We start from the raw sequence: 27,208 nt of genomic DNA, 5'->3' as shown, positions 1-27,208 counted from the left end.
TGCAAGAATGACCCCTTAATCCAAGGCCGCTGTTGACTCGCCCTCCCACCCGCCAAGATGAGTTAGCAGTGATTGCATTTTCACAGCTCCAAAGACTTTCCCAATAATTGCCAAGGCCAAGGAGAAGAGCGCATTCATTAAGACCTCATCTTTTTGAGATGGGGCCGCACAAAACGTTTCTGGATATACCGCGTCTCTGCCACTAAAAGCCTGCAGCTTTTTTAAGACGAGGACAGGCCCAAACAAGACGAATAGGGCCTGCCCAGGACCCCATCCTCCCCTCTCCTAGAACACTCTTCATTTTTGCTGCCTTCCAACTTTATCAACCCTTCCTTCTATCAAAATAAGAAAGGATCTGATTTTTCCCTCTAGTTTGCCTGGGTTAGCTCTTCGAACCCTGTATTTCTCTCCGTGGGATGCCCACCACTCAAAAACAAAGCGCTGGTCCTTCATCCCTTCCTGCGCCTGCCAGCAGGTCAATCCAAACCCGTGTTAAGACAGGCCCTTGACAGGAAGCATGCTAATTGATGCCACCTGACTCCTTTCTTCTTGGTCATCTGTTTTCTCCCCTTTTAAGTTCCTTAAGCATGTCTACTACCCTTGGTACCAAATGAATATTAACAAATGTTTCCCGCTGAATAAAAATCTAAGGGAAGATATATTGTAAAATGTATTCTAAATAATTCACATAGTGGGCTTCCCTGGTGGCGCAGTGGTTGAGAGTCCGCCTGCCGATGCAGGGAACGCGGGTTCGTGCCCCGGTCTGGGAAGATCCCACATGCCGCGGAGCGGCTGGGCCCGTGAGCCATGGCCGCTGAGCCTGCACGTCCGGAGCCTGTGCTCCGCGACGGGAGAGGCCACAACAGTGAGAGGCCCGCGTACCGCAAAAAAAAAAAAAAAAATTCACATAGTAAGAATCCTTAAGTCCTTGGTATATGGGTTTGTCTAAAAAAAAAACAGTAAGCAGAAGAAATATACAAAGCCTTACATCAATGCATCCAGTACACAGTGGTTGTCTTCGGTTGACATGGTGGTGGATGTAATCTTCCAGATGTTGTTTTGGACTAAAACGTACTTTTTACCTTCCTTCCTTTTCTTCATCAGAAAATATATCTTGGAACTCTCAGTTCTTGACCTCCATGGGCACAGCTGAATAACGTTAACTGAAAATGAACTGCCACCTTTAGGCCAATGAATTTTTGTTGGTAAGGTCAGAAGCATCCCTTGGCCTACTCTCTCTCTCTCTCTCTCTCTCTCCCTCTCTCTCTCTCCCTCTCTCTCTCTCTCTGTCTCACCACATCACTGAATTCTGACATAGACTCTCACTAAAATCCCCACCAGCAAGATGACAATGACCCCAAAGAGCGGAAGCCCTCACCACAGCACCAGCTGTCTCCCAGACGATTTCCACGCCGCCCTTGGATGAACCTCAAGACACTCTTCCTGGCGTGTCTGCTGATCCGACTGAATCGCCTCTTTTTTTTTCAACATCTCTTATCCACATTCCTCCATGGTTTCCAGGGCCTGCTGGAGATGAAAAGGAACTCAGTGCCTTAAAAGGGTGTTTTTCTTCTGTATAAAAGGAGATGCATGTATGCGCCACTAGCTGGGAGAATGGTAATTCAAGAAGCAGTTGCTACCATGGAGATGAAAGGAAATCCTATGTCAGGTGCTGTCCACTTACCCACAGACACGGACTGGATCCCGCTGCGGTCAGCTGGGGTCCTCAGGGGCTCTGCCCCACCAAGTAACGCAACAAATAAGGTAGCTCTTTAGGTTAAGAGGCTTCGGGGAAATGTTCAAGGGGCCAGCACTCATCGAATTAGCATCTCAGAAGGAGAATAAGGCCAGTGGAGGAGAAAGATGACCTAAGAGATGATTCAAGGCCGTTCACAGCACTGGGGAGACATGTGAGTCTTCCCATCAGGGGGCCTGCTAAGTACCAGGCAGGACAGTGACCCAGACCTAGATTTAGTCTCAGCATGCCTCAGAAGAGTAACAATAAGGAAAATACCCTAAATGCTTGCATCAGTACTGAATTGATCACCTGCAGCTTTTAATGATCTGTAGCAGTGTGTCCGTGTCTGCAATTAAAGCAAACAAACTTCGGGGGCTTCCCTGGTGGCGCAGTGGTTGGGAATCCGCCTGCCAATGCAAGGGGCACGGGTTCGAGCCCTGGCCCAGGAAGATCCCACATGGCGGCCGAGCGACTAAGCCCGTGCGCCACAACTACTGAGCCTGCGCTCTAGAGCTCGCGTGCCACAACTACTGAGCCCGCATGCCACACTACTGAAGCCCATGCGCCTAGAGCCCGTGCTCCACAACAAGAGAAGCCACCGCAATGAGATGCCCACGCACCGCAACGAAGAGTAGCCCCCACTTGCTGCAACTAGAGAAAGCCCACGCACAGCAACAAAGACCCAACGCAGCCAAAAATTAAAACTAAAAAAAAAAGCAAACAGACTTCAGCTGTTTACCTTGAAATTGGGTGTTCCTTATCATTTGTTTCTGAGACATTATTGCCCTATTTAAGTGGGAGCTCAGCACAGCAAATCTAGTTGTGAACACCTAGACAGGCCCGTCCCAAGACCAGGGGCAGCTGTGTCATACCTGGGCGAAGTGGGTCCTGGGAGAAAGCAGCAGTCCTGTCCTGGGCCGCATTTCATTTCAAACTGGCATGTACCTGAGCCTAGAAAACGAGACAAAGTCAATCCACAGGTTTCACCACAGTGCTCATCAAACACTTGCTTAATTCCCCAGTGGAGCCATTTTCTTCAACTGACATGTAACATGGGAGCCTCTCTAGTTAACAAGTACAGGATCATCTTTTGTAACGATTGACGTGGGCTCAGTGGGTGGGGAAGGTTGGATGGAAAAAAGATGAGAGCAGGTCAGGGACCGGATCCTGTAGAATTCTCCTTTCCTCGTCCTTCACCTCTTTTCTCCATCACCTCTCTAACACCCTACGCTGACCGTAGGAAGTTTACAGACAAAGATGCCCACAGGTATCTTAATGAAACACTGGGAGATCATAAAAACAGGATGAATATCAGGATACATTTGATGGCATTCCACCTTTCTCTCCAGGTCTAAAGCTGGTCCTGAAATTGGCTTTTCAGGAACAGAGGCAGAAGTTTAGCATAGGACCCAGGGGAGAAAAGAGCCCCCTGTTTTTCTATCTGATGAATAAACAAAGGGGAATAAAGCCAGGCTCACCGGCCCTTCACATCTGAATTAAGTCCAGTTAAAACAATGACATAGGGCTTCCCTGGTGGCGCAGTGGTTGAGAGTCCGCCTGCCGATGCAGGGGATGCGGGTTAGTGCCCGGTCTGGGAAGATCCCACATGCCGCGGAGCGACTGGGCCCATGAGCCACGGCCGCTGAGCCTGCACGTCCGGAGCCTGTGCTCCGCAACAGGAGGGGCCACAACAGTGAGAGGCCCCCGTACCACAAAAAAAAAAAAAAAAAAAATGACATATACTCAATACTTTGTATAAGGGGAAAGAATCTGAAAAAGAATACACACACACACACACACACACACACACACACCACATATATATATATATATATATATATATATATGTGGGGTGTGTGTGTGTATATATATATGTATAACTAAATCACTGTGCTGTACAGCTGAAACTAACACAACATTGTAAATCAACTATAAGATAAAATAAAACAACGACAAAAAAGTAGCGTTTATAATAAAAGAGAAAAGAACCTTCCAAACTAAGGGAGAGAGAGGTAAAGCTGGATCTGTGTGTTTGCCAGGAGAGGACAGCAACGAGTGTAGCTACCTGCTGACAGGCTTTTTGCAATTTAGCCGGGCAGTAAAGCCTAGAAAACACACAGCCTGAGAGACAGCACAGATGATGATCCCTCACCACAGACCTGGAAGTGGAAATATTTAATAGAGGTTGATTCAGTGGAAAACCAGCCGCCCTGGGGTGTATGTTTCTCCTAAGTACTTCTGAGAATCTGCTTTCGTGGCTGAGGTGGAGCCCAAGGTGAGCCAGAAACCTCCACCCTGCTCTCCCTGTTAGTTTCCAGAAGGTTCCAGGAAGCCCAGAAACCCCTGAGGCCACCTTCCAGGTTTCTGGATCTCAGAACAAACATTCAGAGGCTATTTTTGGCCGTAACATTTGGCTTTAAGAAAACTGCCAATTATAAGGAAATACTCGAAGACAAACTATTGATACTCGCTAACAGTACTTCCAAACTACTATGCCCCGTTTTCCTCACCAAAGGGGACTGCAGATGTTGGGAGTCTCCTGGCGGTCCAGGGGACTCGGCAGTCTTTCACTGCCGAGGGCCTGGGTTCAATCCCTGGCCGGGGCGCTAAGGTCTCACGAGCCGCATGGCATGTCCCCCCACCCCCTAAAAATGCACGTGTCGCCAGCCCTGTAAAGGACCTACGCTCCCTCCCACGGAACTTGGTGCAGGACCTGACTTGCCCTGACTGCAGTAGATCCCAGGGCAGGATTATCCCCAGACAGGTGACTACACAGAAGGAGTGGCTGAGTGGGAGTGGAGGATGGGAGAAGCCTCGCCGGTCTCAAAGTACTGTTAAAAACTTCACCCCATTAACCCACACAGGACCCAGAGGGAGACCCCAGGTGACGAGAGTTCTTTTGGCCAAGAGTGAACCCACAGCAGAATCAGAAACTCCAAGCTGGGAGAGCCTGAACCTACACGTGGACAGTGGCCACAGTGCTCAGACTATATACAAAGATAGAACTCGGACCCACAATCTACGGCAACCTGCCCAGAAAGCCAACCCCTTATCGACAATAAACAACCCAGAAGCCAGCCTATGTCAGACTCGTGAGAGGCAGATCCCTATCTCTAGGGATAATCCAAGAAGCTAAATAATCACTTCTGCAATAATTGACCCAAAATGTCCAAGCCGCCATCAGTAACTGACAGCTTCCCTCATTGTTGTCCCTGTTTCCAACTCAGGACCAGCCAGAGAAAGGCAGACGTGGCCCCTGACCAAGCACACAGGACACTCCACTTCCGGTCAGCCGGCCTCCAGCCCCCCCAGGCCAGCAGCCTCCAGCAGGGCAGCCCTGAGCCTCCCCTCTGTCCCGCTGTGAATCCTTCCTTCTCCTCGACCCGCCTTGGAGTCTCTGCCACATTCCAGGGCTAGTGGCTGACACACACACACACCCCTGACACACACACACACACACACCCGACACACACACACACACCCGACACACACACACACACACACACACCCGACACACACACACACCCCCGACACACACACACACAGCTGGGCATGAAGAGCCTCTGCTGGTCCCCTTTGCTTGGTCTGCATTTATGCTCACACCTTCTAGTTCCTTCCTCCACACCAGCCAAACTCAGTTGGAAGCCAGAGGGCAAGGGTCACAGTGACCGGTGCATAGAGGCATCACATGGGAGGGTCATACACCGGGTCAGACACAGAGGGAGCTGTAAACGTTGACGTCACAAACGGGAGACCCAGGAGAGATGTCACATTAGGACGGGGTCAGGGACAACGGGTCACACCTGTGACATATGGAAGTCACCCACGGGGTCACGCAGGGGCCTCCGGAGGAGCCCTCATCTGCTCCACCTGTCCCCACACAAGCCACCGCCAGGGGCCTCCCATCCCAGAGCCTAGACACGGATGTCAGAAGTTTTGTTCTAGAAACGTCTTCTCTGCCTGTGCCCCTCAGGTGCCCGGGTCCCTTAGTCCCTGAGGCTTTTTACTGTCTGCACTTCCCACCTGCCCAACCACCTGTCATTAAAAACTGTCCACACCCAAGTGTCCTTGGGAAGGTCTTCCTGTGTCCTACAGCATCCACCCGTGTGAATAACTTTTTTTGGGTGAGATAGTATATTCACTTTGTGGCAAAAAAAATCAAAACATCATAAAAATGCGTGTGAAGCATTTGGTTCCCACCTTTGCCCTCTCTGGCCTTATTCCTTCTAACTAGTTGTTGGTGTCTTTTATAAAAACTATCAGTTTCCGTACATTACTTCCGTATGTCACCATCTACCTGATGTCTTTTGCTTTCAGTAATTTTTCAGCCATTTTAGGTCCTTGAGTTATGAAATCATCTTCTGTAAATAATGACAGTAGTTCTATCTGCTCCTTTGCAATGTTTATACTTTTCTTTTTAATTGTCTAAGTGTACGCTTGCTTTTGTCTTTGACCTAGGAAGTAACTTAGAACTGTTTTTTTTTTTTTTTTTTTTTTTTTCTGGCTGAGCCACGCTGCTTGTGGAATCTTAGTTCCCTGAACCAGGGGCCACTGGCAGTGACAGTACCGAGTCCTAACTCCTGGACCACCGGGGAACTCCCAGAGGTGTTTTCAAATATCCTAATTTTGGTAAGCTTTTTCTGACTGATTTCTAGCTTCATCGTAATTGGCTCAGAGAAAGTGACCTGAGTAATACACATGCTTTGAAATTTGTTGAGATTTAGTTTATATTCTAGAAGGGGATCACATTTTTATAAAATGTTCCATGTGACTCAAGAACGTTGCTCTCTAATTATTGTACGCAGAGTTCTCTCTGTGTCTATTTGAACAACATTGTTAATTTTATTATTCAAATCTTTTTCTTTTTTTTTTTTTTTTTAGCTGTACGCGGGCCTCTCACTGTTGTGGCCTCTCCCGCTGCGGAGCACAGGCTCCGGACACGCAGGCTCAGCGGCCATGGCTCACGGGCCCAGCCACTCCGCGGCATGTGGGATCCTCCCGGACCGGGGCACGAACCCGTGTCCCCTGCATCGGCAGGCGGACTCTCAACCACTGCGCCACCAGGGAAGCCCCAAATCTTTTTCTTTAATTTTTGAATTTTATTTTATTATACAGCAGGTTCTTATTAGTTATCTATTTTACACATATTAGTGTATACATGTCAATTCCAATCTCCCAATTCATCCCACCACCACACCATGCCCCCGCCACTTTCCCTGCTTGATGTCCATACTTTTGTTCTCTACACCTGTGTCTATATTTCTGCCCTGCAAACAGGTTCACCTGTACCATTTTTCTAGGTTCCACATTTATGCATTAATATACGATATTTGTTTTTCTCTTTCTGACTTTCTTCACTCTGCATGACGGTCTCTAGATCCATCCACGTCTCTGCAAATGACCCAATTTCTTTCACTTTTATGGCTGAGTAATATTCCATCGTATATATGTACCATATCTTCTTTATCCATTGATCTGTCGATGGGCATTTAGGTTGCTTCCATGACCTGGCTATTGTAAATAGAGCTGCAATGAACATTGGGGTGCACGTGTCTTTTTGAATTATCGTTTTCTCTGGGTATAGGCCCAGTAGTGGGATTGCTGGGTCATATGGAAGTTCTATTTTTAGTTTTTTAAGGAACCTCCATACTGTTCTCCATAGTGGTTGTATCAATTTACATTCCCACCAACAGTGCAAGAGGGTTCCCTTTTCTCCACGCCCTCTCCAGCATTTGTTCGTAGATTTTCTGATGATGCCCATTCTAACCGGTGTGAGGTGATACCTCATTGTAGTTCTGATTTGCATTTCTCTAATCATTAGTGATGTTGAGCAGCTTTTCATGTGCTTCTTGGCCATCTGTATGTCTTCTATGGAGAAATGTCCATTTAGGTCTTCTGCCCTTTTTTTTTTTTTTTGTGGTACGTGGGCCTCTCACTGTTGTGGCCTCTCCCGTTGCAGAGCACAGGCTCTGGATGCGCAGGCTCAGTGGCCATGGCTCACGGGCCCAGCCACTCCGCGGCATGTGGGATCTTCCCAGACCGGGGCACGAACCCGTGTCCCATGCATCGGCAGGCGGACTCTCAACCACTGCGCCACCAGGGAAGCCCTTCTGCCCATTTTTTGATTGGGTTGTTTACTTTTTTAACATTGAGCTGCATGAGCTGTTTATATACTTTGGAGATTAATCCTTTGTCCATTGATTTGTTTGCAAATATTTTCTCCCATTCTGAGGGCTGCCTTTTCGTCTTGATTGTAGTTTCCTTTGCTTTGCAAAAGCTTTTAAGTTTCATTAGGTCCCATTTGTTTATTTTTGTTTTTATTTCCATTACTCTAGGAGGTGGATCAAAAAAGATCTTGCTGTGATTTATGTCAAAGAGTGTTCTTCCTATGTTTTCCTCTAAGAGTTTTATAGTGTCTGGTCTTACATTTAGGTCTCAAATCCATTTTGAGTTTATTTTTGTGTATGATGTTACGGAGAGTTCTAAAACCTATGCATCCCATAGGTTTTGGATCATCGTGTTTTCATTGTAATTTGTCTCTAGGTATTTTTTTATTTCTTCAGTGATCTCTTGACTATTTAGTAATGAATTGTTTAGCCTCCATGTGTTTGTGTTTCTTACATTTTTCTCCCTGTAATTGCTTTCTAATCTCATAGCGTTGTGGTCAGAAAAAATGCTTGATATGATTTCAATTTTCTTAAATTTACCAAGGCTTGATTTGTGACTCAAGATGTGATCTATCCTGGAGAATGTTCCATGTGCACTTGAGAAGAAAGTGTAATCTGCTGGTTTTGGATGGAACGTCCTATAAACATCAATTAAATCTATCTGGTCTGTGGTGTCATTTAAAGCTTGTGTTTCCTTATTAATTTTCTGTCTGGATGATCTGTCCATTGGTGTAAGTGCGGTGTTAAAGTCCCCCACTATTATTGTGTTACTGTCGATTTCCTCTTTTATAGCTGTTAGCAGTTGCCTTATGTATTGAGGTGCTCCTATGTTGGGTGCATATATAATTGTTGTATCTTCTTCTTGGATTGATCCCTTGATCATTATGTAGTGTCCTTCCTTGTTTCTTGTAACATTCTTTATTTTAAAGTCTATTTTATCTGATGTGAGTATTGCTACTCCAGCTTTCTTTTGATTTCCATTTGCATGCAATATCTTTTTCCATCCTCTCACTTTGTATGTGTCCTAGGTCGGAAGTGGGTCTCTTGTAGACAGCATATATATGGGTCTTGTTTTTGTATCCGTTCAGCGAGCCTGTGTCTTTTGGTTGGAGCATTTAATCCATTCATGTTTAAGGTAATTTCTTAATTGTTATGGGTTTGTTTTTGTAGGTCCTTTTCTTCTCTTGTATTTCCCACTTAGAGAAGTTCCCTTAGCATTTATTGCAGAGCTGGTTTGGTGGTGCTGAATTCTCTTAGCTTTTCCTTGTCTGTAAAGCCTTAGATTTCTGCATCAAATCTGAATGAGATCCTCGTCAGGTAGAGTAATCTTGGTTGTAGGTTCTTCCCTTTCACCACTTTCAATATATCATGCCACTCCCTTCAGGCTTGTAGAGTTTCTGCTGAGAAATCAGCTGTTAACCTTATGGGAGTTCCCTTGTATGTTATTTGTTGTTTTTCCCTTGTTGCTTTCAATAATTTTTCTTTGTCTTTAATTTTTGTCAATTTGATTACTATGTGTCTCAACATGTTTCTCCTTGGGTTTATCCTGCCTGGGACTCTCTGCACTTCCTGGACTTGGGTGGCTATTTCCTTTCCCATATTAGGAAAGTTTTTGACTATAATCTCCTCAAATATTTTCTTGGGTCCTTTCTCTCTCTCTTCTCCTTCTGGGACCCCTCTAATGTGAACGTTGGTGTGTTTAATGTTGTCCCAGAGGTCTCTCAGGCTGTCTTCATTTCTTTTCATTCTTTTTTCTTTATTCTGTTCCACCCCAGTGAATTCCACCATTCTGTCTTCCAGGTCACTTATCCGTTCTTCTGCCTCAGTTATTCTGCTATTGATTCCTTCTAGTGTAGTTTTCATTTCAGTTTTTGTATTGTTCATCTCTGTTTGTTTGTTCTTTAATTCTTCTAGGTGTTTGTCCTTTAATTCTTCTAGGTCTTTGTTAAACATTTCTTCCGTCTTCTCCGATCTTTGCCTCCATTTTTTTCTGAGGTCCTGGATCATCTTCACTATCATTATTCTGAATTCTTTTTCTGCAAGGTTGCCTATCTCCACTTCATTTAGTTGTTTATCTGGGGTTTTATCTTGTTCCTTCATCTGGTACAAAGTCCTCTGCCTTTCACCTTGTCTATCTTTCGGTCAATGTGGTTTTTGTTCCACAGGCTGCAGGACTGTAGTTCTTCTTGCTTCTGCTGTCTGCCCTCTGGTGGATGAGGCTATCTAAGAGGCTTGTGCCAGCTTCCTGATGGGAGGGACTGGTGGTAGGTAGGTAGAGCTTGGTGTTGCTCTGGTGGGCAGAGCTCAGTAAAACTTTAATCTGCTTGTCTGCTGATGGGTGGGGCTGGGTTCCCTCCCTGTTGGTTGTTTGGCCTGAGGCGACCCAGCACTGGAGTCTACCCGGCCCTTTGGTGGGGCTAATGGTGGACTCTGGGAGGGCTCACGCCAAGGAGTACTTCCCAGAACTTCTGCTGCCAGTGTCCTTGTCCCCACGGTGAGCCACAGCCACCCCCCGCCTCTGCAGGAGACCCTCCACCAACACTAGCAGGTAGGTCTGGTTCACTCTCCCCTGGGGTCACTACTCCTTCCCCTGGGTCCTGATGCACACACTACTTTGTGGGTGCCCTCCAAGAGTGGAGTATCTGTTTCCCCCAGTCCTGTCGAAGTCCTGCAATCAAATCCCGCTAACCTTCAAAGTCTGATTCTCTAGGAATTCCTCCTCCTGTTGCCAGACCCCCAGGTTGGGAAGCCTGACGTGGGGCTCAGAACCTTCACTCCAGTGGGTGGACTCCTGTGGTATAAGTGTTCTCCAGTTTGTGAGTCACCAACACAGCACTTACGGGATTTGATTTTATTGTGATTGCGCCCCTCCTACCGTCTCATTGCAGCTTCTCCTTTGTCTTTGGATGTGGGGTATCTTTTTTGGTGAGTTCCAGTGTCTTCCTGTTGATGATTGTTCAGCAGTTAGTTGTGATTCCGGTGCTCTCACAAGAGGGAGTGAGCGCACGTCCTTCTACTCTGCCATCTTGCACCAATCTCCCCAAATCTTTATATGTTTTTTGTTGTTGTTGTTGTTGTTTTGCGGTACGCGGTCCTCTCACTGTTGTGGCCTCTCCCGTTGCGGAGCACAGGCTCCGGACGCGCAGGCTCAGCGGCCATGGCTCACGGGCCCAGCCGCTCCGCGGCATGTGGGATCCTCCCGGACCGGGGCACGAACCCCTGTCCCCTGCATCGGCAGGCGGACTCCCAACCACTGCGCCACCAGGGCAGCCCCGCTATTGTTTATTTATGGTCTCGGCTTTTAGCTCTACCCATTTTCATTTTCTTTGGTCCTAGTCCTTGCCTCCCAGATCTTTGTCTTGGGTCATTTTCCTTCTTCCTGAAGTACATCCTTCACATAGTCCTTCAGGGAGGGATGCTGGTGGTTTCATTTACTTGAAAATATCTCTGTTCCTGAAAGATAATTTCCCAAGTATATAATCGTAGGTTGGCAGTTACTTTCTTTCAGTAGTTTGGAAGTATTAGTGCACTTTTCCCGGCTTCCATTGCTGCTGCTGAGAACTCTGCTTCAGTCTAAGTGTTAGTTTGTTTTTTTAAAAAATAATCTTTTTTCCCCCTCTAGTCATTTTTAAAATCCTTACTTTCTCTACTGTGCATTTCTTTATGTGGTATATAGGTATTCTATCTTGATTTATTTTCTTTTAAAATATACTATGAGGGCTTCCCTGGTGGTACAGTGGTTAAGAATCTGCCTGCCAATGCAGGGGACACGGGTTTGAGCCCTGGGAAGATCCCGCATGCCGCGGAGCAACTAAGCCCGTGCACCACAACTACTGAGCCTGCGCTCTAGAGCCCATGAGCCACAACTACTGAAGCCCGCGCACCTAGAGCCCATGCACCGCAACAAGAGAAGCCACCGCAATGAGAAGCCTGCGCACCACAACGAAGAGTAGCCCCCGCTCGCCACAGCTAGAGAAAAGCCTGTGCGCAGCAACAAAGACCCAACGCAGCCAAAAATAAATAAATAAAATAATAATTTTTTAAAAAGAAAGCAAGCCTAGGTTTGAAAAAATAAAATATTGGGTTTCCCTGGTGGCGCAGTGGTTGAGAGTCCGCCTGCCGATGTAGGGGACGCGGGTTCGTGCCCCGGTCCGGGAAGATCCCACATGCCGCGGAGCGGCTGGGCCCGTGAGCCATGGCCGCTGAGCCTGTGCGTCCGGAGCCTGTGCTCCGCAACGGGAGAGGCCACGACAGTGAGAGGCCCGCATACCGCAAAATAAATAAATAAATAAATAAAATAAAATATATTATGAGCACATTTTGCCTGGGACTTTATATACTAAAACTAGATGGACTGTTTTTTTTTTTTTTAATTGGAGTATAGTTTCTGTACAATGTTGTGTTAGTTTCTACTGTAGAGCACAGTGAACCAGCTAGATGGATGCAATATATTCCCTCTTTTTCGGATTTCCTTCCCATTTAGGTCACTGCAGAGCACTGAGTAGAGTTCCCTGCACTATACAGTAGTTTCTCATTAGTTACCTATTTTATACATAGTATCAATAGTGTATATATGTTGGGACTTCCCTGGTGGCACAGTGGTTAAGAATCCGTCTGCAAATGCAGGGGACGTGGGTTTGAGCCCTGGTCCGGGAAGATCCCACATGCCACGAAGCAACTGGGCCCGTGCGCCACAATTACTGAGCCCACATGCCTAGAGCCCGCGCACCACAATGAAGAATAGCCCCCGCTCACCACAACTGGAGAAAGCCCGCATGAAGCAACGAAGACAAAACCCAGCCCAAAATAAAGAAATTAAATTAATTAAAAAAAATAGTGTATATATGTCAATCCCCATCTCCCAATTCGTCCCCCGCCCCGCAGAAGGCCTGTTTTGAGGATGTATTTTTTTCAGAGAGAATTTACTTCTGCCAGCATGCTGGGGGTCCTACTGACTGGGGAATTGTCCATTAACTTCTTGACTTGGAGATTTTGGACTATGCCTGTGGAGTGAACGCTGACCTGAAACTCACGTTTCATAAAGTTAGATCTCATGAACTTCTAACCAGATTTAATGAATATTAATGTCTTGGCTACTTTCATTACAAAATTTTTTTAAAGTAGAACCTGCTTCCATCCCCTCTTCCTCCTCATTCCCTGGGTGGGAACCACTCTCCCAGAGCTGGTGTGTATAATTCCGATGCACAGTCCAACACGGATACATATTAAGTATGTATCCATTAACAGGTATAGTACGTGTTTACATTCTTTGTGTGTTTAAAGTTTTTGTGCAGAGGGGGAGGGGCAGGCCTTGCTCCTTCCCAGGCAGATTTTCCCAAAATCCAAGTCCCAGCCCACTAGGCACCCACTTGGAGCAATTGAGAGCGTTTCACCAAACGCCGTGCACATGGCATCAGACTGTGTAAACTGAAAAACGCTCCTGTCATTTTTCGCATCTGTACAGTGGGTATGATTCTTTTTTTTCTCATCAGTCAATTTCAGGTTTCGATTCCCACCATGGCTGTCACACAGTTTCGGTTATTTAAAGTTTGTACCTGCCTAGCAACAGTATTCTCCTTCCTAAAGAGATTAATATGCAGATCTGGCAGAGGACGGAAATGAAGTGGAGACTAAACAACTTTCCCAGCTACAGTTGATTATTCGTCAGTTGCTAAACAGACAGACGTTGAAGAGTGGACTTCTTGAGATGCAGATACACCCACAAGTGTAAAGATTAAAGGAGGGAATAGGAATGTGGCAACACAACAAAAAGCTTTAGAAAAACTGGAACCTGAGTATTTTAAGGACATGACACCAACTTTAAGGAAAACTCAGAAAATCATTATTAAGAAGAGAGAACCATTAAATTTTGGCATCCCAGATGGCAGCACAGGTTTCTCTAATAGCCTAGCAGCTACACAAGATATGCCTTTTATTCACCGATCTCCTGAACTAGGTGACATGGATACCTGGCAGGAAAATACCAATGCATAGGAAGAAGACGATGCGGCAAGCCGAAGAAGTTCTGAGGCAGCAGAAGACAGCAGACAGAGAAAAGAGAGCAGCAGAACAACAAAGGAAGAAAATGGAAAAGGAAGCACAGCGGCTGATGAGGAAGGAACAAAACACAATGGGTGTGAAACTTTCGTAACAAATGTTCTTCAGATGTCATGGTGCCAGTGGGAGAAATAAGAGCTCCACAACCCAAGCAACATTCGCATGGAGCTAAGAGTATTTTCAGAATACAGATACACTGTTTGACTTTAATGCATTCATCAGGCCACCCAGGACACCAGGAATCTCTCAAAAGTCCCTTGAACTCTTAGTGATTGAGACTCCAAGAACAAAAAAGACTTATGAGATAATGTTTCCTTCAACATGTTCCAACTGTAAGACAATTGTTTGCTGTAGAGAAATTATTACAAATGGCAAATATCAGTACCTTTTCAAGCTGGTGTTTCTAGCTTAATAAATGGGTGTAAATCATTTTACGGTGGGAAACAACTCTCCTGTCTATAATGATTTCCTTCAATGTGCATAATGATAAAATGAATTATTTTAAATATTCTTTTGTTTCCATGATTACCTGACCTAAATCAGACAGACCTTTAACTTCTCATTTCTGTTGTCAGAAGCTGGTGTTGACGTACATTTCCTCTAACTTGAACTGGCATTGTTCATGTTTGATACAACATTAAGGAATTTGGTAATTTTGGTTTTCAAGAAAATGACATTAAATGCAATAATATATCACAAAAAAATAAAGTTTTTGTGCAACTTGCTTTTTTTCGGAGAAAAAAATTTATTTTATTTAGTAATTCGTTTTCTGCTGTTGTTTTTAATTTATGAGAATTTTAAAAGAAAATAAATGCAATAGTGCTGCATACATTTGATATTCTATTAAAAATTTTAAAATCATGTTTTTTGTTTCATGCACAGCTCATGTACTCAAACCTGATGGTAATAACATACAGAAATTTCACTGACAATATGCAATAAAAATTATTCAAAGTGGCAGAGCAAATCATTTTTGAGAATCACCTTCACCGTGTTTCCTAGTAACCTCCATAAGATTAGCTCCTGTAACCGGAGCATTCTGTGTCTGTCTTTCAGTGTTCCTTTCTCTTCTGAAGGCAAGGGGAATTGAACAACTGCGGGGGAAGAGTGGATCCTGGGGGTTTTACTCTTTTTGCAGGAACCCAGAAGGGTCTTTTTACATCGTTATTCACAAAAGTAGCGGCTGCTCCCTTTGGACCTAAAATCCCCCAATTCTTCCAACCTGATGTACGTGCTCACCCAGGACTACCATGCTGCCTGCACCCTCACCGTCCCCTTCAAGGAACCCCTTGACATGTTTTTCCTTTCCACGTGTGAATTCTCTGAATGCACAGGTGTGCGCCCGGAGTCAGCAACAGAGACATTCATGGTTCAGTGGATAGCTTACACGTCTGAAGCAAGGCCCTGGAGCGACACCCCACGGTGGGCTGCAAACTGAAGGCAGGACATGGTGGTAGCCTCCGCTCCCAAGGCGAAGGGGAGTGGGAGCCCTTTATAGAGGGAATTACATCAGGTGGCCTCATTAGTTACCAGGGAAACCAGTGGAGGGGCAGGCCCCTCACCGCCCTTATGGTAAGCTGTCACCAGCTGGGTCTTGGGCACAGGGGTAGGTGAAACAGGCCCTGGCCGGGCAGGGGAACGTGCAGACAGCAAGAGAACAGCCATCTTGCGTGGCCTGGCCATACAGCTCCTGAGACCCCTGATTTTCTGCAGGCCCCCTCAGCAGATCTGCTCCTAGCTTGCAGCCACAGATACTAACACCGGAGGCTTAAGGGCTTCCTGTCATTTAAGATTCCAAACGCTTTCTTCTTGTATGGCTCTTCTGCCCACATAGGAACAGGGCCGGTCCTGGTCTCCGGGGACAGCCGCGCAAGACCGCGCAGGAGCGGGCTCGCCGCCCGAGCGGGTGCGACCGCCGTCAGGGGCGAGGGCGTGGAGCGCCTGCGGGGAAGCCCGGTTCTCCCCTCCCGGGGCATCTCGGGACCGCGGGGCTGCGCAGAGCTCGGCCGTCGCTCCGAGGCCCCCGTAGGCTGCCGTCCCCGCGGCGGGTGTGGACGCCCCCCCGCGTGTGCGAGGCCGCGCCCAGGGCCCGGGGGAGCACGAGCAGACCCCGCCGCCGTCCAGGCCCCCGTGCGGGCTCCACCTGCGGCCAGACCTGCGGACGCGAACGTCCTGCCGCGTCCACGTGCGGCCGAGCCCGCGGGGCGGTCAGATGAGGGCCACCTGCGGGGTCACGTGCAGAAGGCGCGGCGCCTCCCGGGGCGGGGGGGGGTCCACTTCCCGCCGGGACACCCTCCGGGGACGAGGTCACCCGGGGCTGCGGGGTGGGGGCGGGGAGACGGGCGGGGCGGAAGGGGTGGGGGCGGGGAGGGGCGCTCCAAGGCTCGACGCACCGCCCCCTGCCGGTCCTGGGAGGAGCTGCGCGTTTATCAGCCCTATGTTCCCGCTGGGAAGAAAAAGAGTGGGTTTTCCGAGTAGCTGACAGGATAATTAACCTCCGTGAGGCCAAATCCCTCGCGTGGGGCGGCCACTCCGCTCCTCACGAGCCCCTGCACTTCAGAGGAAAAAAGCCGGCTTGACCCCGACGTGACTTGAACACGCAACCTTCTGATCTGGAGTCAGACGCGCTACCATTGCGCCACGAGGTCACAGCGAGCGTGAGCGTCCGTGTCATTAAAGGCCTCGCTGAGGCGGCGCCGTCGCGCGGCCCCGGAGACGCAGGCGCTGTCTCCGCGCCGCCCGCCCCCACTCGGAGGAGGAGCCGGCCGCCACGCGCCTGCGCGACCGGGGGAGGGGCGCCGCGAGCGAGTGCGGGGCGTGGCCGAGGCCGGGGCCCCGACTCCTTCCAGAGACCCCTCAAAAAGAAAGGGGGGTGGGCATCTCCCATCGCCGGGAAACTAAGGACTTAATAAACGAGCTTGATAAACGCAAGGACTTTACAATTTTTTTTCACTTTGCAAATCAGCTCACTGCATTTGTCAATTTTTAAAAACTGAAGTATAGTTGATTTACAATGATTATATTTAAACTATAAAAATAAACATTGTCTTTGAGGAAAGCCAGAACAGCGCCTGGAAGAAAATTAGAATCTTTGACCATCCACCATCCAGACATAACCACTGCTAATACTTCCATGTGCGGTATTTCTTTTTGCAGATTTTTACCGGCTACATCCACATCCCAAATATGTTACTGGACTTTCAGCTGACAGCACACATCCGGAAAAGTAGCCATGAATTTTCACAGAGGGCAAATACTTGTGTATCCGGCGCCCAAATGGAGAAAGACATTAGCACCCGCCCCTTCCAGTCGTTTCAAATCCAATTTTGAGATGAGATTATATTGTACCTAACATTTTAATATTCTCACTTCTCACTGTACTGTCCGCATATTTTAGTTGATATGTTTTCTAGCATAATGTTAAAGGGTCCATTGTCCACCTCATGGGAGTCCTAAGACCCTGCTTCTGGATGGTACTTTTTCCTTTTTATTAAATATGAAAGATAAAACTATTAAATAAGGGAGTAAATATGCTTTTAAGTAAAAAAGCTACTAAGTAAGAAAGAGCGCTATCCTGGTCTGCTTAAGAACAAGAAGCATCAATTAACTCAATAAATACAACACCCGCAGGGCCTGGTGTTCTTTAGAGAGATGGAGCCGCCCCACCTTTGCTGTCTGATGCTCTCCCCCGCCTTTGCCGTCTGATGCTCTCCGTGAACTTGGGGTTGGGGGCAGCTGAGACCGCCAGAGCATCTACTGTCTAACAGGAAAGGAGGCGCGGCTGCTTCTGTGTTTGTGGCCACGTGTGACACTAGAGGCATTTGGGATTGACCCCAGCGCTGTTAGAGAAGCAGAGGCCAGGAGGCTCTATCCCTGTGCTCCCGAGGGAAGAGCCAGCCAGCTCACAGCATGATTGCTGATGCCATGTCCAGATTCCAAGTAGCGAGAGACCAGAGTCACCTCCTTATTGCTTTTGGTGGCCCAGGGGTGACGTGGACCCTGACAGGGGGCGGGGGGAGGAATGAGGGGACCAAGCGAGTGGAGGCAGTGAATGAGGTGGAGTCCCCAGGTTTGGATTCACCTTCAGGCTGATCACACACTCCTTTCCCTTCTCCCCCCGCAAGCCCTCCAGCCTTGGCCGCACAGCAAAGTCACTGTGAGGAAGAGCCAGTGCCCTTCCCACGGAGGCCAAGGGCCCAGAATCCACTGGGAGGAACGCCTCACCCACAAGGAAAGACCAGAGACGCTCTTGAAATCCTGCTCAGAATTTTGGATACACACGTCCCGGCCCCTCTTCTCCTGGGATGTGGAAGCAAAACCTGATGTTTAATTGTGCTGTGGCTGCACCCCTACAGGACAGTGTGGTGACGCAAATGGACAAAGGGATTAAAGAGGTTGGTGCAGGTAGTGTACAGGGACCCCTCTGAAAAGTGAGAGCCCTGCCTGCCAGAACAGACCAGAGTGCAGCAGTGCAGGGGTCATGCCGTTGTGCAGGGTCGCATCGTCTTTTGGGGTTTTATTGCTTTTTGGGTTTTTTTGGGCCGCGTAGCATGAACCCGTGCCCTGGGCATTGGGGGCACGGAGTGTTAACCACTGGCCCGCCAGGGAAGTCCCCCAATTTTTGTTTTTCAAAATACTGCATTTTAAAAATTTACCTTAACTGCTGAGGTTTTTGGTGTCCCTACCCCCGGGAGAATGCCTCACTCACCTCACCCTAGTTCCGACCTTGCTGCTCACCAAAATTCTGCTGATGCCCAGAAATCGCGAAGAACTGCTTCCTTATTTTAGGACTAAACTCTATATTACACCAAACAACAAAAACAAAACAAAACAACTCCCCCCCCCCCAAAAAAAAATCCACCCACAGGGCTTCCCTGGTGGCGCAGTGGTTGAGAGTACGCCTGCCGATGCAGGGGACACGGGTTCGTGCCCCGGTCCGGGAGGATCCCACATGCCACGGAGCGGCTGAGCCCGTGAGCCGTGGCTGCTGGGCCTGTGCGTCTGGAGCCTGTGCTCCGCAACAGGAGAGGCCACAGCAGTGAGAGGCCCGCGTACCGCAAAAAAAAGATTGTTCGCATCAAAGTTGTGCTTGTAACGGCGAAGCCCAGGAGCCAGCTGGACTGTTCCATTTTACAAGCTCAGTCTGGATTTCCAAGCGAATGAGCAGGGGAGCTGGCCTTGGCAAGTGCCTGCATCTAGGAGCTACCCGAATAAAGGGATGTCGTACTCAGATTCTAGGAATAACTGCCGTGGAGCAAGGATGCCGGGATGGAACATTTAAATTGTTCATTACAAATACCGGCAGCCAACGTTGCGTAACCCGGAGCCCCGGGCCGAGGACAGGACTCCTCCAAGCTGTGGCCTCCTGATTGACAAGAAAGGCCAGTCACAGCCCGTGACGAGAGATGGAAGCCCCTGGCCGCCGCACAGAGGGAAAAAACTGCAGATTTGGGGAGAATGGAAGAAGTTTTCACATATTGAGGTGGGGGGGAAGTCATTCTAGTTATACATGAGCTAACTCGAATTATATGCTAACCAAACAGCCTGTGTGTGCTGTCCAACATATACTGCACATCTGCTGTAAAGAAAAGGGTGCACTGACCGGAAGTAAAGAATGTCCATGTTAAAAATAAAGATGAAATGCTTCCCTTTCTGGGACGCCGGTGCTGGTTTCTCCTTTGATGGTAAGACTCCCTTCACAGGTGCCAAGGCCACCCTGACTCACTTTGTATTTGCTGGTCCGTTTTTTTTGAAGGAATGTGTCCCTGACTTGTTTGATGTTGTTCGTTCTGACAAGATATAAAACTGCGCTGAAAACCATGCTTCTCTGTAGCAGATCCTCAGAGCTACTGAGAGCCTGTCTCCCGGGCTACAGTCCTCAGTTTGGCTCAAATAAAACTCTTTTCCATTCCCATTATAGTATTATTTGTGTCAACAGGGAGTCCGTGAACTTCAGGCATTTAGATTTTCGGTTTTTTTGGTTTTTTTAAATATATTTTTTATTTATTTGGCTGCCCTGGGTCTTAACTGCGGCACGTGGGATCTAGTTCCCTGACCAGGGATCAAATCTGGACCGCCTGCATTGGGAGCGCGGAGTCTTAGCCACTGGACCACCAGGGAAGTCCCGATGATTTTGTTTTATGCCAGGTTTTCCTCCTTTGCTATATGCCTCAAAAACCTTGATAAGGAAAGACACCCTCCCTTAAGATGGGAAAATCCAAGAGGATTACAGTTGGAAAGTCTGCACCTCCCTGCCTGTCCTTCCCCTTTTAAAGTTTCTGTGACCCTATTAGGTTTTGGTTTTGCTGAGGACATACTTCAGTATAAACCCGAGTAAGTCTGGCTGGGCTCGAATGTCTTCAATGATCTAATGAAAAGGTTGCCACACTTGTTCGTGGTCAGAAGAGACTGGGGCAGTGTGGATGCCCTTTACCTTGGATAAATGGAGAGCCAGAAGCAGAAAGTTCTGTCTGCAGGGTATCGGCTGTGGGGGTACCTAGCGAGAGACAAGGGTCCTGTCCAGCTAGTCCCCACGTGACAATAAATGTGACTTTCTCAGCTTTGCCCCATGTGACAATGTTGGAGATGTTTTTCAGCCTAGAGATCTTGACTCGGCATTTTACTAAACCCAAAAGCCCTGCTTGCCGTCACCCACTAGATGCCGCTGATGGCAACTGGGGGCTACGCAGAGAGGCCTTGATGGCAGACAGGACCCTGTAACTCCATCAACAGTCAGAGGAAGACAATGCCATGTTTTGGGGACTAAAACAGCTGTCTTCCAACATGGAAGAACTATAAAAGGGAGAGCCGTTTCCCTATTCATCAGAATTTAAACATGGGCTTAAACTGCCTTAGACAAGAAAGGATTACTGTGGAAGATTCCCTCTACCAAGCAGGTGGCGAGCATACCAGCCCCGTCCTCGCCGCCTACTAACTGTGTGCCACTGGATAGGTCACCCGACGTTTCTTTGCCCTAGAGTCCTCAATTCTAAACTGTGATATAACTCATCTCAAAGGGCTGTTGGGAAGGGTAAGCCAAGGAATGCTCTGGAAATGGGTTCCAGAGAGCACAATGCTTTGTTTCCTAATTCTTAGCATGTCTACTAGGCTTCCGCGGACATGTCAGAATTTAGGACTTCGGAGTTGTCAGGGCTGCCCAGGACTGTGGGGCAAGATGTGATTTAACCTACTTCTAGGCTCTCTCTAAGCGCGAGCAGTAGCTAAGCCTGCTGTCAATACTTACACCAGAGTCGCATAAGCCAGCAGATGGCTACGGCACAGCTCCCTTTTCCACTTTACCTTCTTCTGTTGTTTCCCCCTCTCCTTTCTCTCGAATACGTATTGTTCTTCTCTGATTAGGCTTTAACGGAGTCCAACCGAATCACCCTAATTGCATCCCCAGAGCAGCCAGTGTGATCTTGGACTATCTGATGGCTGTGTAAATTGGGGAGGCATCACCACAAAACGACTCATAAACCTACAAGTGGCCTGGAAACTCAGATCTTTGCAATTTTATGAGGACCTACTATGCCCCTGGCACCGTGGTAGGTATTTTATGTGTTACTTCATTTAATCTTCGCAACCAATACGCTCTTTAATCCTTCATTGAACTTTGCCTTCTTTGATGGTTGAATGGTCAGGCCCCATAAATGGCTGCTCTCTTGCTCTCTGTTCGTCCCCTGCCCACCCCGGCCCTGCCTCACCCCTACCTTATGCGCGTGATTGCCTCCCCACCTTAATCTGAAAGTTTAATCAGTAACTATCCACGTGATCAGCCTGACCCCCAGCTAATGATCGTTCTAGCCCTCGGACTGGAGCGGCTCCAGTGTGTTCAGTCATCGCCAGGAAACATCAACCCTCATGATGGTTGCTAACTCAGAGCTGTGCGAGACCTGTTCCTTCGAGCAGTTCCCCCATTGACCAAGGGGTGCTTCTGACCTCATGCTCCGTAAACCTGAGAGCTCTCCTCCCCACAGTGAAGATTGCCACCGTGTCCTGCCTGCCCTGTGCCGTACACAGTGGGGTGTCACTCCAGGACCTTTGCCTCTGCCGTGTAAGATTCCCCGTCCAATAAACAGATGCCTCTGTGGCTGTCTCCTGGCTCTTTCTTCCATCTTCACCGCTGGGCAATTACAAGGACTGCAGGACTGAGGTGTGCAGCCCAACAATGGTCTTTATTCATTTTTCTCCATTTTTTCTCACGTGAAATAACTCCCTTGGAAGAGCCTTGCGTTATTTTTTAACTTTCCCAAAGAGATTTTTCTGCTTTGGGCTTCCATTCATATTTTGATAGTATAAGGACTCTGCCATTTTTACAGAGATATTTTCGAATGTTTAATCTGTTGTTCAGTCTGTTGATATCTTCTCTTCCTGAAGGGAAGTGTTCCTAAGAATAAAATAGGAATTACTATAGGCTCCCAAACTCTTCTAGAAAGTCTGGCCGAGGACTGAGGTCCCCATCTCCCTCAGGAGCCAACCAGCCAACCAATCCTGGGGAACCTCGGGAAAGAACTGCGCTCTCCACGCCTTTGAGAGCTGGGGGCTAAGCCCTATTTTGAGCTTCTGACATTTCTTATCCAGAAGGACATCCTGTCTGCACCTGTCAAAACTTTTAGACACTCCCAAGACCTAGTTCCTGGTTCTCTTCTTCAGTTTTCCTCTACAGGCGGGACCCTTCTTTTACTTCCCACACTCTCAACTCAGTTTCTTTTATGGATATTTCCAGAAGTTCAGTGAGGTCCAGAATAAGTTTGTTCCAAGGCTCTAGAGCTGTCCCGCTGTTCCGTTTGTGCCTACGCCGCCCGTCCTTCCCAGGGCAGTGCTGCTCCAGGCTGCGCCCCCCACCTAGCTCCCCGGACCTTCACGAACGAGGCCAGGCGGGAGGCAAGAGCAGGTGCGAAGGCAAGGGTGGGCCCGAGAGACTCAACTGCTGGAGGCAGCGGCCCGGGCCTGGACAGGCGGTGGGCGAGGGCTGGCCTCAGCTGGGCGCAGGCAGGACGCACCGTCGTGACTAGCACAGCCTCAGGTGCACGAGCTCGGCTTTTAGCCCCGCCCTGCACCCGGCCGACCAATCCCGCTGCGGCTCCACGTGCGTCACAATGGAGCGTCAGTGACGTCATGTGGCCCCACGTGACTCATCCCGGAAGTCCTCCCAGCCTGCCCTTCACCCTCCTTTCTGCATCCCGAGGATTCTCCGCCTCTGTCCAGTCCGGACGTCACCAGGTTATTGTTAAACTTATCATTGAGTTTATCGAGGCCTATTGCCCCTGAGGCCGCAGATGAGCTGACTTAGGAAAGCTGCAAGGGGAATCTGAGGGCGCAGGAAATGAGGTGCTGTGCCTCAAGGTCCACTCTTACTTGCTGAGCATGGATTTTGTGAGCTCTTAAACGTGGCGCATGTTGGCTCCTAGTGGAGAGTGAACACTGTCCCCGCCGAGTGAGTAATTAAGGCCGGATGAGAGTCGCAAGTGTTGCCCCCGAAGGCCCTAACCCTCTCCGTGTTCCCAAAGCGAAGTCCACGAAGGGGTCTGTGTGAGGTGGGCAAGAGGTGCAAGTGGTCACGGAAACGTTTCCTGATGCCCCGACTGACCCGCTGCTCCTTCCCGCCCCGATCCATCTAAAGGCACTGAGCTGGAGGACTTCCTGCCCACATCCGGACAGCGTAATCGAGGGGCTTTGGAGCTGGGCTGCCTGGACTGGAGTCCCCACCTGTCACTGGCTCTCGTGGGTCGAGGGTGTGTCTTAAACTCCCTCTCGCTCTCACCGTCTACGTATAAAGAGGAGCCTCACTCAGGGCTACTGGGAGGTTAGCGTAAGAACCAATAAAGCACTCCAAACATACCTGTGCTCTGTCAGCTTTTTTATGATCTACTGCAATATTAAAAACAGCCCTGGGTTCACGACTTTGTGCCAAATGACAGCCCTTCTCCCTTGATTCATCTTGTCAACGTCTTCATTCAGAGGTGCCATTGGCGGGACTCGTTCACGTTTGCCCATCTTCCTCTTTTTAGAGGTGACAGGGCAGATGTACTCGCTCAAGCAGCTGCTGCTGAGAGTGGTGGGCTCAGACTGAGGACTTCCTGAGGGAAGCAGGCGAGTGAGAACAGATCTGGGAACTTGAAGATGAATGACAAAAACGTGCAGCTAGGGCTTCCTTGGTGGCGCAGTGGTTAAGAATCTGCCTGCCAATGTAGAGGACACGGGTTCGAGCCCTGGTCCGCAAAGATCCCACATGCCGCGGAGCAACGAAGCCCGTGCGCCACAACTACTGAGCCTGCGCTCTAGAGCCCGCGAGCCACAACTGCTGAGCCCACGTGCCACAACTACTGAAGCCCGCGCGCCTAGAGCCAGTGCTCCGCAACAAGAGAAGCCACCACAATGAGAAGCCCGCGCACCGCAACGAAGAGTAGCCCCTGCTCGCCGCAACTAGAGAAAGCCAGCACGCAACAACGAAGACCCAACACGGCCAAAAAAATAAATAAATAAATTTATTTTTTAAAAAAAAAGAAGTTACACCTCTGAGAGGGAAGCTAGATCCTATGTTAGATTCCTAGGGCTGCCGTAACAAAGAGCCACAAACTGGGTGTCTCAAAACACAGAAATTTATTCTCTCACAGTCCTGGAGGCCGGCAGTCCAAAGTCAAGGCGGCAGCAGGGTTGCTCCTCTCTGGAGGCGCTGATGGAGCGTCTGTTCCATGCCTCTTTCCCGGCTTCCAGGGTTGCTAGCAATCCTTGCCTTGTAGCCACATCCCTCCCATCTCTGCCTCCATCTTCATGAGACATCCTCAGTTCTGCATCTCTTTCTCGAATATCCCCCTCCTTTCTCTTATGAGGACATCAGTCAATGGAATTATGACCTACCTTAAATCCAGGAGGATCTCATTTGAGATCTTTAACTGGATTACGTCTGCAAAGATCCTATTATTTCCAAATAAGGTGACAACTGAGGTTCATGGTGGGCATGTCTTTTTGGGTGACACTATTCAACCCCTTACAGACCCATCTCTTGCTTGCAGACGGCCTGGGTCTCTGCCATCCTGCTACAGACTAAGGCTTTGACTTTGGGCATATTCCGTAGCCTTCCTAATCTTTAGTTTCCTCACTAGTTAAAGGAGGTATGGTCTTTGTCTGGTCTGCCTCACTTAATCAGCCTTTCATTCAATGCATTTGTGTTGAGCACCTTTTAGACACTGGCCTCTATACATCTTGACACCTCATGTGATCTTTTGGGCAAAGAACAGAGTCATCAAGGTGATGCCAGCAAGATAGCAGGATAGGAAGTCTCAGCCCTCATCCCCAACGGGGACATCAAAGTAACACTAGAAATACCAAAAGATCATTATGAGAACTCCAGAAACCAGCTAAGAAGTTGCAGTACCCCAGGCAAATACAAAGCCAAGAACAGCCACATTGAAAAGCGTACGAAGAGCCATTTCACTTTATCTGTGATTGCCACCCCCGCCAGGCCAGCACAGCTTGTACCTGGGGTGCGGGGTGGGGTGTGGGGAAGAGAACATGAAATGTACGTCATCATTCCAGCTTTCAGAGGGCTGCCCGAGGCACTGGTTTCTGTCTCTCCTGACTTGAGGGCTAACAGAACCAATGCAGTTTGGATGTCTGGAGGCTGCCAAAAGCAAGGAGGAGTGAGGGCAGCTTTCCGCAGCACCAGAGGGCCTGTGGTACTGCAGACAGAGGCTAGGGCAGCTTGGTGTGATCAGAAGATGCCCAACTTCGTAGCTTCTCCCCCAGGAGGGAGAGAGAAGGGCAGAGCACGAGTACAGCATTCTGGCTTTTTGGAGATGCGCCTGAGGACTGCTATCTATCCTGCCTGCTTTGGGGAGCTGACAGGCAGCTGGCATGCTTCAGATGCCTGGGGGCTGCTGAGAACAGCTGCTGCTGCCAGGGAACATGCAGTACCTTAGACAGGCACCAGAGGGATCAAGGAATTTCATACTCCTTAAAAAGAACCCGGCAGGGCTTCCCTGGTGGTGCAGTGGTTGAGAGTCTGCCTGCTGATGCAGGGGACACGGGTTCATGCCCCGGTCCGGAGCCTGTGCTCCGCAACGGGAGAGACCCGCGTACCGCAAAAAAAAAAAAAAAAAGAACCTGGCAAACCTAATTGGGAAGTTACGGGCACAAGCCCAGAGAACGTGCACCTACCCGCCTCCCATCAAAAGATTTCAGAGGCCTCAGAATATCTAGCTGGGCTAACTGGTGAGGGTATTCCCCTGTATAAGGTCTGGGAGTGGTGACTTTTTTCAAAGCATAAAACTCAGTAAATAATCGCAAGGCACGTGAACAAACAAGGAAAGATGTCCCAATCAATGGAACAAAATTAATCTCCAGAAACGAAACCAAAAAGAAAAAAGAAAAAAAGGAGATCTCTGAATTACCGTCAAATAAGTCAAAATAATTGTGTTAAAGAAGCTCAGTGATCTACAAGAGAACACAGAGAGACAACTAAACAAAATCAGGAAAATGATGCATGAACGAAATGAGAATATCAACAAAGAAACTATTAAAAAAGAACCAAACTGAACTGAAGAATACAATAACTGAATTTAAAAATTCAGTAGAGGGGTTCAATAGCCAACTCGATCAAGTGAAGGAAAGAATCAGAAAACTCAGAGACAAGTCATCTGAAGTTACAAAACAAAGAAAGAATGGGGCTTCCCTGGTGGCGCAGCGGTTGAGAGTCCGCCTGACGATGCAGGGGACACGGGTTCGTGCCCCAGTCCGGGAAGATCCCACATGCCGCGGAGCAGCTGGGCCCGTGAGCCGTGGCCGCTGAGCCTGCGCGTCCGGAGCCTGTGCTCCGCAACAGGAGAGGCCGCAGCAGTGAGAGGCCCGCGTACCGCAAAAAAAAAAAAAAAAAAGAATGAAGAAAAGTGAAGAAAGACTAAGGAACTTATAGGACCCCTTCAAGGTGACAACATAGACATTATGGGAGTTCCAGAAGGAGAAGACAGAGAGAGAGAAAGGAACAGAAAGCTTACTTGAGGATACAATGGTCCAACTCTGAGGAAGGAAAAGAACATCCAAATTTAAGATGTTCAAAAAACTGCAAATAAGATAAATACAAAGAAGCCTACACTGAGACACATTTTAATCGAACTGTCAAAAGTAAAAGAGATAATCTTGAAAGCAGCAAGAGAAAAGTGACCTGTCGTATTCAAGGGAGCTCCCGTTACGTTATCAGCACATTTCTCAGCAGAAATATTACAGGCCAGAAGGGAGTGGATTGACA

General features: G+C 48.4%; 1 pseudogene across 1 annotated transcript in view; it reads left to right on the top strand.

Moving 5' to 3' along the window:
* The window catches only part of LOC307176937 (receptor-binding cancer antigen expressed on SiSo cells-like), a 107,080-nt pseudogene extending 92,865 nt beyond the window's left edge, over nt 1-14,215 (top strand). The window contains exon 4 of the transcript XR_013831795.1: nt 13,398-14,215. The product of XR_013831795.1 is annotated as a receptor-binding cancer antigen expressed on SiSo cells-like (transcript). The remainder of the gene's footprint in view (nt 1-13,397) is intronic.
* The last annotated feature ends 12,993 nt before the right edge of the window (nt 14,216-27,208 follow it).

This window comes from Stenella coeruleoalba, assembly GCF_951394435.1.
Source record: "Stenella coeruleoalba genome assembly, chromosome: 19".
NCBI classification, from domain to species: domain Eukaryota; kingdom Metazoa; phylum Chordata; class Mammalia; order Artiodactyla; family Delphinidae; genus Stenella; species Stenella coeruleoalba.
Note: the sequence above shows the minus strand (reverse complement) of the source record. Positions and strands in the feature narration are given on the sequence as shown.